Source organism: Falco punctatus (genome assembly GCF_963210335.1).
Source record: "Falco punctatus genome assembly, chromosome: 4".
Lineage (NCBI taxonomy): Eukaryota > Metazoa > Chordata > Aves > Falconiformes > Falconidae > Falco > Falco punctatus.
This window is the reverse complement of record NC_137583.1, coordinates 100730094-100743253: the sequence shown is the minus strand read 5'-3', so window position 1 is coordinate 100743253 and position 13160 is coordinate 100730094. Positions and strand designations below refer to the sequence as shown.

The 13160-nt window shown below is 47.8% G+C and overlaps 1 long non-coding RNA gene across 1 annotated transcript; it reads left to right on the top strand.

Moving 5' to 3' along the window:
* The first annotated feature begins 2593 nt into the window (after positions 1 to 2593).
* On the top strand, positions 2594 to 8635 carry LOC308063831. Its single transcript, XR_013928096.1, has 2 exons — positions 2594 to 4854; positions 8529 to 8635. It is a non-coding gene; the product is annotated as an uncharacterized lncRNA (long non-coding RNA).
* Positions 8636 to 13160: the final 4525 nt, after the last annotated feature.

The following is a 13160-nucleotide window of genomic DNA, read 5'->3' as shown; positions in this document are numbered from 1 at the left end:
AGTTCGTTGAAGATGGCTGCCTTTCCCTGTAATTGTGCTGGTTATTCGCACCAGTGGAACTTCCATCAGCCAGCAGCTTCCTGGGGATAATTATTTCCCACTTTGCATTACCAACCTTAAGTAGTTATGAGTCTTGCAGCATTTTGTGTACAAGGACATGAAACGCTTCAAGAAGAACAACGCTTATGGAGGAATCTTTGTGGTTTTGTGAGCACGGTGGCTGCATCCTGCCTGAGAGACGGGAGGAATCGCATCCAGCGCTTGTCTCGCACACAGGCGACTCTGGTATGTTTTAGTCTCCTGCTTAAGCACTACACGGGACCCACAAGAACTAGTCCGGCGTGCCATCTTATTTTGCTAAATATTTAAAATACCTGTGGTTATGGGGAAATGCCAATTCTGAAATCTGCCACTTTAATAATACAAGTGGTTTTCAGATGCTGGGGATAAGGATGCAGCTGCTCCAAGAGCCCAGAGTGCTGGTATTTGTAAGAACTGCAGCCAGGCACTTACAATGCACTTGTGTCTTAAAGCCACAGCAAAGGGCAGGAGCTGGTGCCACCCGGGAATCAAAGGCTGCCATTTGTGCCCGTGCAGAGCAGGCAAGCAGAGCCTTTGGAATACCCCTTGTATCAAAACGGGGCTCATAATGGGACTAAAGCGGTGCCAAGTTCTTGCCATTGCTGTGGTTTTCTCCTTTACACCTCACACATTGTTTGTGATAAACATCAGTGCCAGTTGCTGTGTGTGAAGGGCCAGTGGTGGCATAGCATGCAGTCATCTGCAAAGATGCAGTGCTAGTACACCTGCAGAAAGAAAAAGCAGGATGGTGTCTTATTGCAGGCCGTTTTGGGGTTATGTCTCCAGTCTCATGAGCTCCTCACCTAGCATAAATTGACCCATTTCCATCCCAGTCAGTGGAGTTACGCTGACTGGCACACTTTGGATTTGTGCAATATAAAGCTACTCATTCTCAATTTCACCAGTTCATAACTTCATAAAGTTACAAACCCAGCCAATAAATATTTACATATTATAAAACCAACAGGTATGTCCTGGAAACAGAGGCATTCCTGGAGTCCTGGGGCACTCATCTGCCCAAGTATGCAGCAAGCACTTGTGTGAGGCGTTTAAAAGCCACTGGCTAGCATCAGACTCTGTGAAATACATTAAACCGATCGCATCGTACCATGGCATGTAAAAGGAGCAGGTACACAGCATCAGCCTCATAAACAGGAAAAGTTCACCTTTCGCAGGGGGTGAATGAATTGGCTAACATGTGTGGTTGAAACACTTTCTAGATGAGGTTTAACAGACAACCTGGGCAGAGAAGCCCCTAGTTTTGGACCTTGTAAGCACTCCTCTCCTCAGCTATGCAGCACCATGAAACTGCGCTGCTCAGAGGTAGTTCAGAGTAGAAAACTGGCTACTAGCACAGCTGGCTGGGGGATGCTTGGGGGCTCATGGACTCTCGCTGCCTTTTGCACACAGTAGCTCCCCAGGCAGGGTTTTGAGAATCCAAACAAGTCTAAGCTGAGACCTGGCTCACCTGGTAACCAAACTGGTGGCACACAGGCCTGTGCTAAAATCTGAGCAGAAGGAAAGGATGTAAGGACGCGCTGTGCCATGTTTTTTTTGCAGCTGAGCTCTGTCTTCCCTAGGGATGCTGCCCTATGGCCCTTCACATCCAAGCTACGCTCTGGCAGCAGACAAGCTAAATCCAACAATGTGGACAGTGTGCAGGCAGGAGAGGGCCCTGGATCACCTCTGACCTTGCTCTTTCAGCACAAGAGTGCCTATGTATGGAAACTGGGGCGCCTGTGCAGGAAATCTGGTGGTACAGATGCTGCATGGCGAACCCATGGGCCAGCCTATCAGTGTCTTCTTTTATATATCCTCAGCCATGGGTTTGCTGTATATGTCACTAAAATACATGTGAATGTGGGAACACTGGAAGATACTTGGGTTGATCAAGCTCTGTGATGCTAAAGCTGGCTCCAGCTTTGTCAGATCCTGTTAGCTTGGAGGCCTATGCCAGCTGTGCAAGGCTCAGCAAAGGTGGTTTAGACCTTCTTCAACCTTGAGAAGCAAAGTTTACTGGAGAAGCCTTGTAGGAGTCTGTACTACCTACAAATGCTCCTCGTTAGCATTTTAATTATTTTTTTCTCTTGGTTATCTCAGCTGGAAATGCTGTCCTTTTGAAGTTCCCTATAGGACTTGTTAAAATTTGCTTCAGTTCCTCCAGGATTTAAAAGTTGTGATGTATATTTTTCCCTCATCCATTTATTACCCTGAAGTTTTTTGGGGTTTCCCCCTGCCTTCAAGGCACCTGCATCTCTGGCCTACAGATCAGACATTCTGGACTCTTGCGGGCCAGACTTCAAAGAGTTATAAAACCTGGCAAAAGCTGAAGGAGCCCAGGACAAAAGATAGGTTGACATTTTTTCAGTCACCCCAAAAAAGGCATTATTTTGCAGTGGAATCCCAGAGGAAGATTGTGCTCATCCAAAAATTCTTGCAGGAAATGCTGTTATTCCCTGCAAACTGAAAATTCTCTCTGCTTTTGTTAAAGTACACCCCCATGCCAGTTCCTCAGTGATTGGTAACAGCAGATAATGAGGTTGTAGAACAACAGAAAGGTAGGCTAAACTGGAATCTGCATCAGCTGTGCAGAACTCCCTCTGGCTCAGCTCAGAGGCTGAAGTGCTGGAGGAGCACAGGGTGCTGTGCACAGGAGGTAATACGTTTTGCTCAGGTAATCTCCCTGCCTCAAGCATTTTCAGGAACACACATCCACAGCTGATTTCAGAATCTGCTAGATGAAGCCTTTGGCTGGATATTTTTTTCTTAGAAATTTTTAAAAAATGGTTATTATTTTTTTTTTACATATTCTAACATTTTAACATATTCTAGTCAAAACTTTGCTTTTATAAAATATTTCTAAGGCTTTTTTCCAAGATTTCCATCGACTCCAGCAGGCTTTGGCACAAACTTTAACTGTACAAAGCCTGGGACTATAAATATAGATTCCCAAGGACTTGACTGGAGAGAGTGACAGATGTATAGCTTGACTCTCAGATCTGCCAGGGCAACATTTTCCAGAAGCAAAAAACTGAGAATCATCTGTGTTAAATTTATCCACGCTTGGACTTCTTTAGTACGTGCAGGAGGAAATCGCTAGGGAGCAGATGACTTTTTAGTCTGCCAGTAGTGTAAAGTTTGTGTGCTGTCTTTGCGGCAATGCTGTTTATTACGTTCCCTGGGTAAATATTACCTCTGATGCAAAGTATATAAAATATCTTCACAAGGTAGAAGGGAGGATCAATAGCATATGGTGAATAACTGTCTCCTCAGCGCCTGCTTGAAGCGGCGTTGCCGTATGCTCTCATGACACAGTTTAGATCTCGGGACCATATGGCCAGTCTTGCTGTTGATGACACGTGCTCCCTGAGGACCTGATCTGGACCCCACTGAAAAGCTCCTTGTGACCTCAGTGGCTTTGGAACCAGGCTGAAATGCGTTTATCTCCTATTGACGCCCCACTGCCTACCAGGAACCTTCTTGCTCTTGGGACTGGAAAGGAAACTTTTGTTCAGTCTGGCTAACAGTCCGAGAGCAGAGTTATCTTTTTTCCTCCATTTCTGGTGACCTTTGGGTCTGGAAGTGCGTTTTGGATGCCAGGTCTCGGGGGCTGTGTTTGCTTCTGCTGTGGCGAGGACGGAAACGTGTGTTTAGAGGGAAGTTCTGATTAAGATCATCAAAGTGTTTCCTTTCATCAACTCAAACAGATCTGCACAATGGAAGCGCTGCAAGCCAAAAGGCATGATTCAGTGCTTTAATCATTACAAGAGGTGATGGGGATAGAAAGGAATTGCCAGTTTTTCAAGGCATACTGGGAAGGAGATGCTCCGTACCAGCCTTGCTGGCGTGGCCTTTCTGCCAGCACCCACCCATTGCCCTTCACCAGAGATGGGATGCAGGGGGAGGTGGAACTTTGCCTTGACGCAGTACTGATGCACTTATGCTTTTGTCAGTGGTTTGCAGCGATGAGTACCGGAGGCAGCTGGAGCGCAGGGCTGAGTAATCCATGCATTTTGCAGTGCAGGTCAGCGGGAGGGCCCTGGGCAAATCTCGCCATTACATCTCCTCAGTTTTCCCATCTGTCAGAGGGAATAATAACGCTGACGCTGCCTGCCTTGCAAGGGTACCCTAGTGGGGCCTGAGTCATTTGGGAGGGGGACAGGCTCTGCTTGCTGCCACTGGTCCCAGCACAGTTGCTTGGTGGTTATTGAGAGGAGACCATGGCCAGTCGAAGGTAAAGAGCTTCGAAGATGAAAAGAGCCAGTGCTAACTGATTAGATCACAGGGGTTGACACACCTTCGCAAAACCTGTACTTTAGTGTTTCCTGACAAGTGAGGGAAAGCGAATGCCTCTCTGGAGGGTCCAAGCTCAATTCCCTCTCCGCCTGTCCCTGAACTGGCTCCTTTCTTCTGCGTCGGTGGGAAGTAGGGGCTGGAGGCTGGCGGCAGCCAGCCAGCTGGGAGTTGTTCCAGCAGCAGGGAGCACTCAGCTGGCAGCACACTGACAGTTTGGAGCTGGAGGACCATCCCCCCCCACCCCGGGAACCACGGCCAGATGGCTGGGGTTAGAGTATCCCTTGGGCAGTTTTAGCCCCTGCCTGCACGGTGGAGAGAGCTGGGGCTGGAGCTGAGCAGGACAAAGATGCTTTGCACTGGTTTAACTGGGAGGGCTTCAGGACAGAAGGAAATATCACCCACTGTGTTCCTGCGGCTGTTAGACAGGCTGAGATAAGGGAATAGCTGCACAGGCACAGAAAGGACCCCTGGTGCCAGGTACTGCATGAATACTAAGTTTAAACTACTGTGTGTGCAAATGTTATTCTTGGATCGGTGATGGCTGGCCCTGGAACGCGTCACAGCGAAGCCATTTTTAAAAGCACTGGAGATTCATTTACCAGACATAAGGGTGGTCTAATGAAAAGGTGCATGCTGAAATATCTCCTCCACTAGCCTCCGCTGTACTGCTATTCGTGCTTTTACATGGAGGGAGAAGTTGCTGTGCTGCTCTCAGCAACTTCTGTGCTGAGAGTTAGCCTTGGTTTGCTGGACCTTTGTATAAGGAGGGAGATGGAGCTGCCTGCATGGCCCGCCAAGGCCTCACCCCTGCCTTTCCCCTACCTCTGGGCTCCAGTGTCAGTTTATTCCTGCCGTACTCAAAAGCCACAACCCCCCAAAGATGTCCTCCCTTACAATGCAGCCTGCATCCATACCCTCCTCAGGGGTGAAGGCAGCTCCCCCGTTGCCGCGGTGGAGCTCGGTGCTCAGCCTGGCGCAAGGTCTCACAGCAGTTGCAATCTGAATAGGTGAGCAAAACATTTTGGACACAAACCTATGTGATGGGTGGCCAGAAGGAAAAGGCTGCTTTTGGGACTGGGGCCCTGGGTTGGCATCCAGAAATTGTTCTGCTGCAGCCTTGCTCCGTGGTGTCGAGCACGCTGTTTACTTGCTGCTTCCTCTGCCCATCTGCTTTGGCACAGGGGGTGGAAAATGAGAAATCTGCTGTTGAAACTCTGGGCTCCCGCACAGGGTTACAGTTTTGGGATATGTATGATGTGATGTGATGAGGAGTATGGCCTGCTAGTGAAGGGAGGAAGGGGGACTAACAGGGCTGAAGCCTTACCCCTCCCAATGCTGCACATGTGTTTTTGAATCCCATGACCCCATCACGGCCATCACGTTTGTGACAGCTCAGTCACAGGTACTGGCAAAATACCCTGACCTTTTACAGCCAACACTGATGCGGTGAGTGAACAAATTGCTTCACTGGAGAAATAGGGGTTTTAGGGAGGGGGTTAGGAGGGCTGTCAGAAGCAGCCTTAGATGGAGAAGAAAAAGAGGGCTTCCAGATACAAAAGGCATGAAGAAGAGAGTGGCTCAACGAAGGGGTCTGGTGGCTGGGTGAGAGGTTTTGCAGGGCAAGGAGAGCTTGAGATGCTGGGAAAATGAGAGGGTTGCAGTCCAGCTTATTCCCCACTGGATGTGTGCAGACCCCATTGTAGCGCCTCGTGCCGCCTGGGTACTGGCGTACCACGGGCTTGCAGCTACTCAGGGAAAATAAGTGCTGCATAAATGTAGGATCATTATTCACTCAGCATGTCGACTTGTTTAAATTTCTGCGAGGAGAGCGAGTATATTACGGTATTGTTATCCTATGTGGAGAGTTGTTCATTTTTAATTATAGTTCATGAGAAATAGAGACTCTTACAATGCATTGTCTGTTCAAACAGATTTATACATCTTAGGGAAAAAAAAGAATAGTGCTATTAAATACCTTTCTTATAAAGTGTCAGAACAAAGCACGTGCACACATCTCCTCATACCCAGCAATAAAATAAACGTAGAGGATTAAACATAGAAATGTGTCCTACAAATACGTGTAGCAGCTAACCGTGAGTCAACAGGGCTGATCTGTGCAAATCCCTCAGGTACCTGTATGTAAATAGATACCCCCACACCCCAGGGCTGACATTCATGAAAAAGGTAGTGTCTCATATTTCCTGCTTTGCTTCCTTGTTCTTCAGAAATCGCTATTCCTGCATTTGGCAAAAGATAATCTAGGGATAAACTGGGAGCCAAAACCCGATGTGATTCAGGGGGGGTCTTCCTGCCCACCGTGGATGTTATTCACATCACCTCGCTACTGACTGCTGAGAACTGCAGAAAATGAACTGTTGCCATCATCCTTTGTCTTGCAGGCAGCAATTTTCTGCTTGCCTGTGGGAAATAATCCTCTTTTAATTTAATTATTCATTTTTCAATTATTTAATGCAGTACTCTGGGATAGCAGCAAGGCTTTTGGTTAGTTTTCAAATTGCTGCCACCTCAGACAGTAGAGCACTGGGATCCAGCTCCCTGGGAGAAGAGATTTGTTGTCTTTGAGCCGCTGCTTTCATTAGGAGGGGTATGCCGTCTCCTTTCCCTGGCACATCCCTCGGGAAGTTTCCATATATCCTGCCAGCCTGCTTAGGTCCCACGGAGGCTTGATCCTGCCTGGCCAAAGTCAATGGCTCTGGACGAGGACAGCTAAATGGGGCATCAGTGTTTCTCTTCTCACCAGCAAGGAGGCTCCCTGGAGAGCCCCGTGAGCACCCTCCCTGCTGACAGCACCTGTGCTGTGCTTTAATATTTTCTAGTGTGTAGGAAAAGCAAATGCTGGCCCCCTGTGGAGCTGATCCCTTGAGCAGGCATAAGAATCACTTCTCCTATCGCTAGGGTCTTCACCAAGACTGATTTTCCACTCAGTTGTATCTGTGTTAGTTCCTGAATGGCATTGGCTCTGATGTGAGGGGCAGAGTCAGCCCTAAAAGATTCCTGCATCAAATACAAAAGATGTTCATACAGTACCGAGTAGGAAGAAATTTAAAAGAAAAGAGGTCAGTTCTGCTGTCACTTGCGCAGTTTTTAACAGATGTAACTCCATTCATTTCTGTATAGCTAATTTTGTTTTATGCTAGGCAGAGTCAGGCTTTCCTCCTGCAGCAGCTAAAGTGAAAAACATTTCTATTTTTAAAGCTGAAAGCATTTTGTACTTTTATTTATCATGTGTCACTTTGTTGGCAGTGATGGTGTAAACGGCACAGAAAAGTTAAATGAGCTATTTATGACACTGCTTATGACCCTCATGCTCACCACCCCAACAGTCAGTCGCCAGGCATTGCTTGGGCAGCGGAACCAAGGAAGCCTGGGTTGAGAGTGTTCACCTCTTCCACCTCAAAGCCGTTAAAAGGGTCTCGTTCTTCTTTATGAATGTCTGGTTTTGCACTGCTTCTGGATGCTTAATACCTCGAAGCTCTCCAGATCTCTGTAAAATTTAGTCAAAACTGGCCAAAGGATTCAAAAGCTGTTACAGAAGTAAGAGGAGGAACAGGGGAGAGAAATGGAAAGCTTGCGCAAGTCTCTATTTCCCCAGTAAATGCAACTTAAAATGGGGGGAGGTGTTTGGTGGTACAGTCTGCAGGACAAAACCTGGCTCCAGTAAGCACCTCCTGTGTGGGGGACCCTGCTGAGACATCACCCAGGCTGGTAGACAGTTGTCTAAATAAGAAGGGGAAGAGCAGAGCAGCTCACAGCAGCTTCTCACATCACCTCCAAGGCTCCCCCTGAACAGCACACCCCGCTGCCATGCCAGCGTGGGATGAAGACCTTCCCTTGTTTTCTCTTCATTCACCTTTCTAATGCCTTGCTTGCAAGGCAGGAAGGCAGGATTGAGGCCAGGAGCGAGGGCTGCTGATCCTGGCATCCCTTTTGCAGGTGTGGACAGTGCAAGGATGGCAGGAGATAGGCAATGCAGAACAGGCTTGTGGCTGACGCTCTCTCAGGGTGACGGTGGACTCTTCCCTGGTGAATTTGCAGGCTTATTGGAATACAAGATTGTACTTCTTCCCCTCCGTGTTGTAGTAAATCCATTGGTAAGGTGTCTTACAGAGACATTTTGTCCTCTCTCACAGGAAGAAATTTCCCTCCGGCTACGGAATTTATTCCCTGTAAAATTGAACAGGGGAATAAGATTTCCAGAGAGAGCCTGCAGCTGAAATAAAGGATTATTGCCAATTTCTTAGGCTGTGTACACAGAGCTTGTCACTCGGGCAACAAATTTTGTACGTCCAAAACTCCACAACTGGGGGTACACAAATGTCAGGGTGCAAGGCCCTCACCGAGCAATGACAGGAATGCTTGTCTCCAGATGAAGATTACCCCGGAGGTCCTGGGAGGCTTTGCCACGCAGACTAATGAAGCGGGTCAGTGGTACAACGTTAACCTCAGTTCACTGTGGTGTTCCCCAAATTTCCAGGGAGGCTGGTGGCCAGGCAGCTCACCTCCCCATCTGCAAGGCAGAGAGAGGGGCCCTTTTTTGTCTCCTTTACAGGGGGTCGTCACACTGATTGCATTAAAGACTGCAACATGCTCCAAGCGCTAAGGGAGCCATACAAGTACCACGGGCTGAGATAAATATAAAATGCTATAATTTAAAGGCTCTTGTCTTTCAGTTGCTAATGGCTTAATTAAACAATAACATTTAACAGATGTGCTTTTTCTCCTCCAATAATTCACTCCATCTGTGTCAACATAACTAGGCCCAAATTACTGCATCAAAATGTAGATGTTAATGTCTTACTTTAGTTTTTATGTATCAATGTACATTTACATATATATTGTTTCATCTTGTGATAAGATAGCTTAGAAGGAGGTACTGCACACTATGGAGTTTAAAGATCCTCTCTTAGTTTGTAGAGTAAGAACAAAAAAGCAAAAATCCAGAGACAAGTACAGGTACCTTGAAATGAAAAGAATATTGGGCACGTGTATATTAAGGGTGTTACATATTGAACTACAGGATCCGTGGCTTTTTAGGATAGTGAATATTTTGTGGCCCTTTGTTTCTGAAGCAATTATTCTCCTAACTTCACATGCTGAGAAAAAAATCTTGCCTTGCTGCATGTGAAAGCAGATGAACATCTGAACCCCTGGGCTGGAGGAGCGAATAACCTAAACTTCTCTGTGGAGAGCTTTGTTGTTTTATGAAATAGCTTTAATAGCATTAGAGAAGAATATAGCTTTCCTGATTGTTATTATTATTACTTTAAAACACCCTTACTTGTACTAAGTGCTTTCTCAAAGACACTTGGGAGTCCTTGAAGACCTTGCGGGCTGTGACCCAGATCTTGCAAACCCTCCTGTGCGAAGGATGCTACGCATGGAAGCGGTTGCACTGCTGGGGCAGCATGGACGAAGGTAAGGAGTACAGGAACCCCCGCTGGCTCCATGTTGCCCTGCTTTCTAACACGTACCATCTCCCGCACACTGTGGTCTCGGCTTGCCCAGCAGTCAGGATGGGATGCTGCAGGGTGCCAGACACAGCCTGTGGCCTCCTGCATGGCTGCGTGACAGGTCCCCACTACCAGCCACACTGTCCCCTGGGGAGTCTGCAGGCTGTCCCAGAGCCAGCTAGGTGTATGGCGGGGCGAATGAGCGAGCATGGCATGTTCCTGGCTGCTCCCAAGACTGGTCTTACAAGCCATGTGAACTCCACAACTGAATCCAGCTGGGTGATGCCTGCGCAAGAACACTCCTAGGGCTAGATCCTTTCTTTCCTTACAGTCTGAACAGCTTCTTTTTAATGCTTTTGCTGTGAACTCTTATGAACTGACTGGGTTACTTGACTTCCCCCTAATCTAATTCAGAGTAATTTAATTTTAATCAGTCTGTCTTCTCAGCATCATATTAACTTTCCAATGAACTATAAGGGGATTGGGAAAGGAGACAGTCTACATCTGTTAAAATATTAGCCTGCTTTTTGGGTTGCAAAGCATTAGACAGCAGAAGAGTTGACATGGTAAAGGCAATGGTGGGTGATGACCCAACCCTATTCTCACTGAAGACTTCAGCAAAACTGATGTAGTGTCTCCCCAGGTCCCTTTGGCCAAGCTCACCCTGGCAGTGGTGTGGAAAGCAGCTGGAGCTGTCTCTGCCACGAGACTACCAGGCCCTGGCTTGAAAGCATCAGACCTTGCCACTCTGAACCCAAGCAGACACTGCAGACCTGGAGAAGCAGCTGGTCCCTAGCAGGTATAACAGGATTAGAGTTGTATCTGCCTGGTTTTCCCTCCTGTCTTACTGCCTAGTTTGCCATCTGCTTAAAAAATTGTTCAGACTCTAGAACAAATTCAATAGTATACATATATATAATAGATTGGCCTCAAGTGTTAGCACCTGCCCAGATGAATTTTGCTGGCAATCAGCTGTGATGTCTTCACAGCGTTGCCTCAAAGGGGAGCTGAACTCTGCCGAGGCACAGCAAGGTGGCAGGAAGACTTCCCTCTGAGCCACCCCCCATTTTAATGGGTTTTTTTCAAATTAAACAGGGTAGGTAGTAAGGCAATTTAGCTAAGAAAGGTACGGGGGATATGTGATTACTTTGTATTTTTTATGTTCTGTGGGTAATTCCTCACTCATCGCTAGGAAGAGAGCAAGGTGGCTAACTGGGGATCCTCAGCATCACAGAAGTCAAACCCTGCAGTACTCTCATTTTGACGTGGGGAAAATTCCCAGCGAATGTGACCAAGTTTTGCCTGCTAAGGACTGACACGGTTGTTTCAGTTAGTCAGAGCCTATTTCACCTCTTTAAAAATAGGTATCCAATGAACATGACCAGTGGCTATTAAAAGAATAGATATTTCTGAAAATCAGTGAAGCTCTGCCAGTGGTCTCCGGAAAACTCATATGCCATTTGGCTTAGCTAAATCTGCATTCCACCTTGCCAAGATTTCTCTCCTGTATAAGCCTTTGCCACTAGGGCTGTTACACAGTCGTGGACAGGAGGAGAAGGGCTTTGCATTACTGCAAATAGGATGGAGAATCTTTTACAGGACAGCCTTTTTATTAGGGTGCAATCTGCAACCTGAAATCGGGCATGGAGAGATGGGTGACAGATACGTGCCAGTGCCATAGCCCAATGCAGTAGGCTGTGGAGACTTCTGCACAGGGCCCAGGAGCTGATGGGTTGTCCCTGCAGGGCTCTGCCCAGAGTCCTCAGCCCAGGCTGGAGCTCAGTGGCACCATGGCCCCAGGATGCTCTGTGTGATAGACAATCCCTGCACGAGTTGTGCAAGGCTTGCTCAAAGTCCACATTCCAGCCAGGGCTTGAACACCCAGCTGCAGGCACCTGCCTGCACCGCAAGGCCAACCTTAATCTCAGAAGTAAAGGCTTCCCCTGCTTACTAGGGATAGTCGGCTCTGATCCTGCTAACACCCAGGCCTCTGACAGATGGGCTCTGGCAGCCTTAGCGGTGGGGCTCAGGGTGTCATGACCCCCCTGTTTCTCCATGTCAGGGCAGTCCTGGGCTGCTGCGGCAGCTTTAGCAGGCAATGTGCAAGGGCAGCGCCTTAACCCACTGCCAGCAAAGCTCAGAGCCTGCTGCTCGTGACATCCCTTGCTGGAGTCACTCCAGGCTCAAGCAGCATTTTACCCACAAATGGCCATTTTCAGGATGGGGGCATGGGAAATGCGGTGAAGGCATTGCACAAGAACAGCCACCCCTTTTGCTAATGACTCCTCTAATACCTGCTCCAGCTCTGCCTGGCTTTGTGATTTCTTTCTGTATTGGCTTGTGTGCAGAGGTCTCCAGCATGAATCGATTGGTGCTGTACAGCACTTGGAGGATTAGAGTTCAGTCAAGAAAACAGAGCTGGCAGAGCACCATCGCAAAGTCAGCCCCTCGGAAATTAAGAGCTGTTAAAAAGGACATTGTTTGTGCAACTTTAATTGAACACCCCCTACAAAACACAGACTTTAATTACTAATGTAACTGAACGCACGTTAATCCAAATCTGATTTTTGTATGGGACTCTTGCCATCATCAGTGCATAGGATAGAAATCCCATTTGATAGTCACTACTGAACACAGTGTTTTCCCATTTCCCCATTGTGTGTCTCCCTTACCTTTCAGTCCAATTTCATTCTTTTCTGCCCAAGCAATCCCAAGTCTCATTCAATTCCTCATCAGTTTTCCGTCCTGCCTGCCTCACTGCCTGCCTGCCACCTACAGCCTCCCCAGTCACTCCTAGTGTTTGCAGCTGTGACAAGCTTTCCCGAGTCCCTCGTGGATCAAGTGTGCCCACATCAATCTTCTCCAGGTCAATTATTCCCCCTGGCTAAACCAGTCACTTGGTGCCTCTTCTTCCACCCACCAGTCTGCATCATCCACTCCCAGGGTGTCCCATGCAGGTCAGTGGGACACCCAGTGCCAGGGGAGAAGCAGGCTGGAGCCTGGAGGGATGGGGGACCTCAAAACTCATCCTCTGTGTCAAAGTCACCCACCCTTAAACCAAGCCTGCGTAAATTAGGAGTAAACAAAAAGCACTTGCTTGATGTCTGCGGAAGCGTCCTTCACTCAGGCGGGAGTCATCAAACCAAACTTCTGCTGTTGCTCGCCCCTCCGGTTCAGTGAGGCAGGTATCCCATGGGCACGGCTCAAAGCCACTCTTACCTGTCCAGCCAGAAAACAGTGTCAGCCGACAATTTCTGAGAGGCTTAATTAAACTATAAGCAAATGACTAATCTATTGTGAAGTGAAACACTC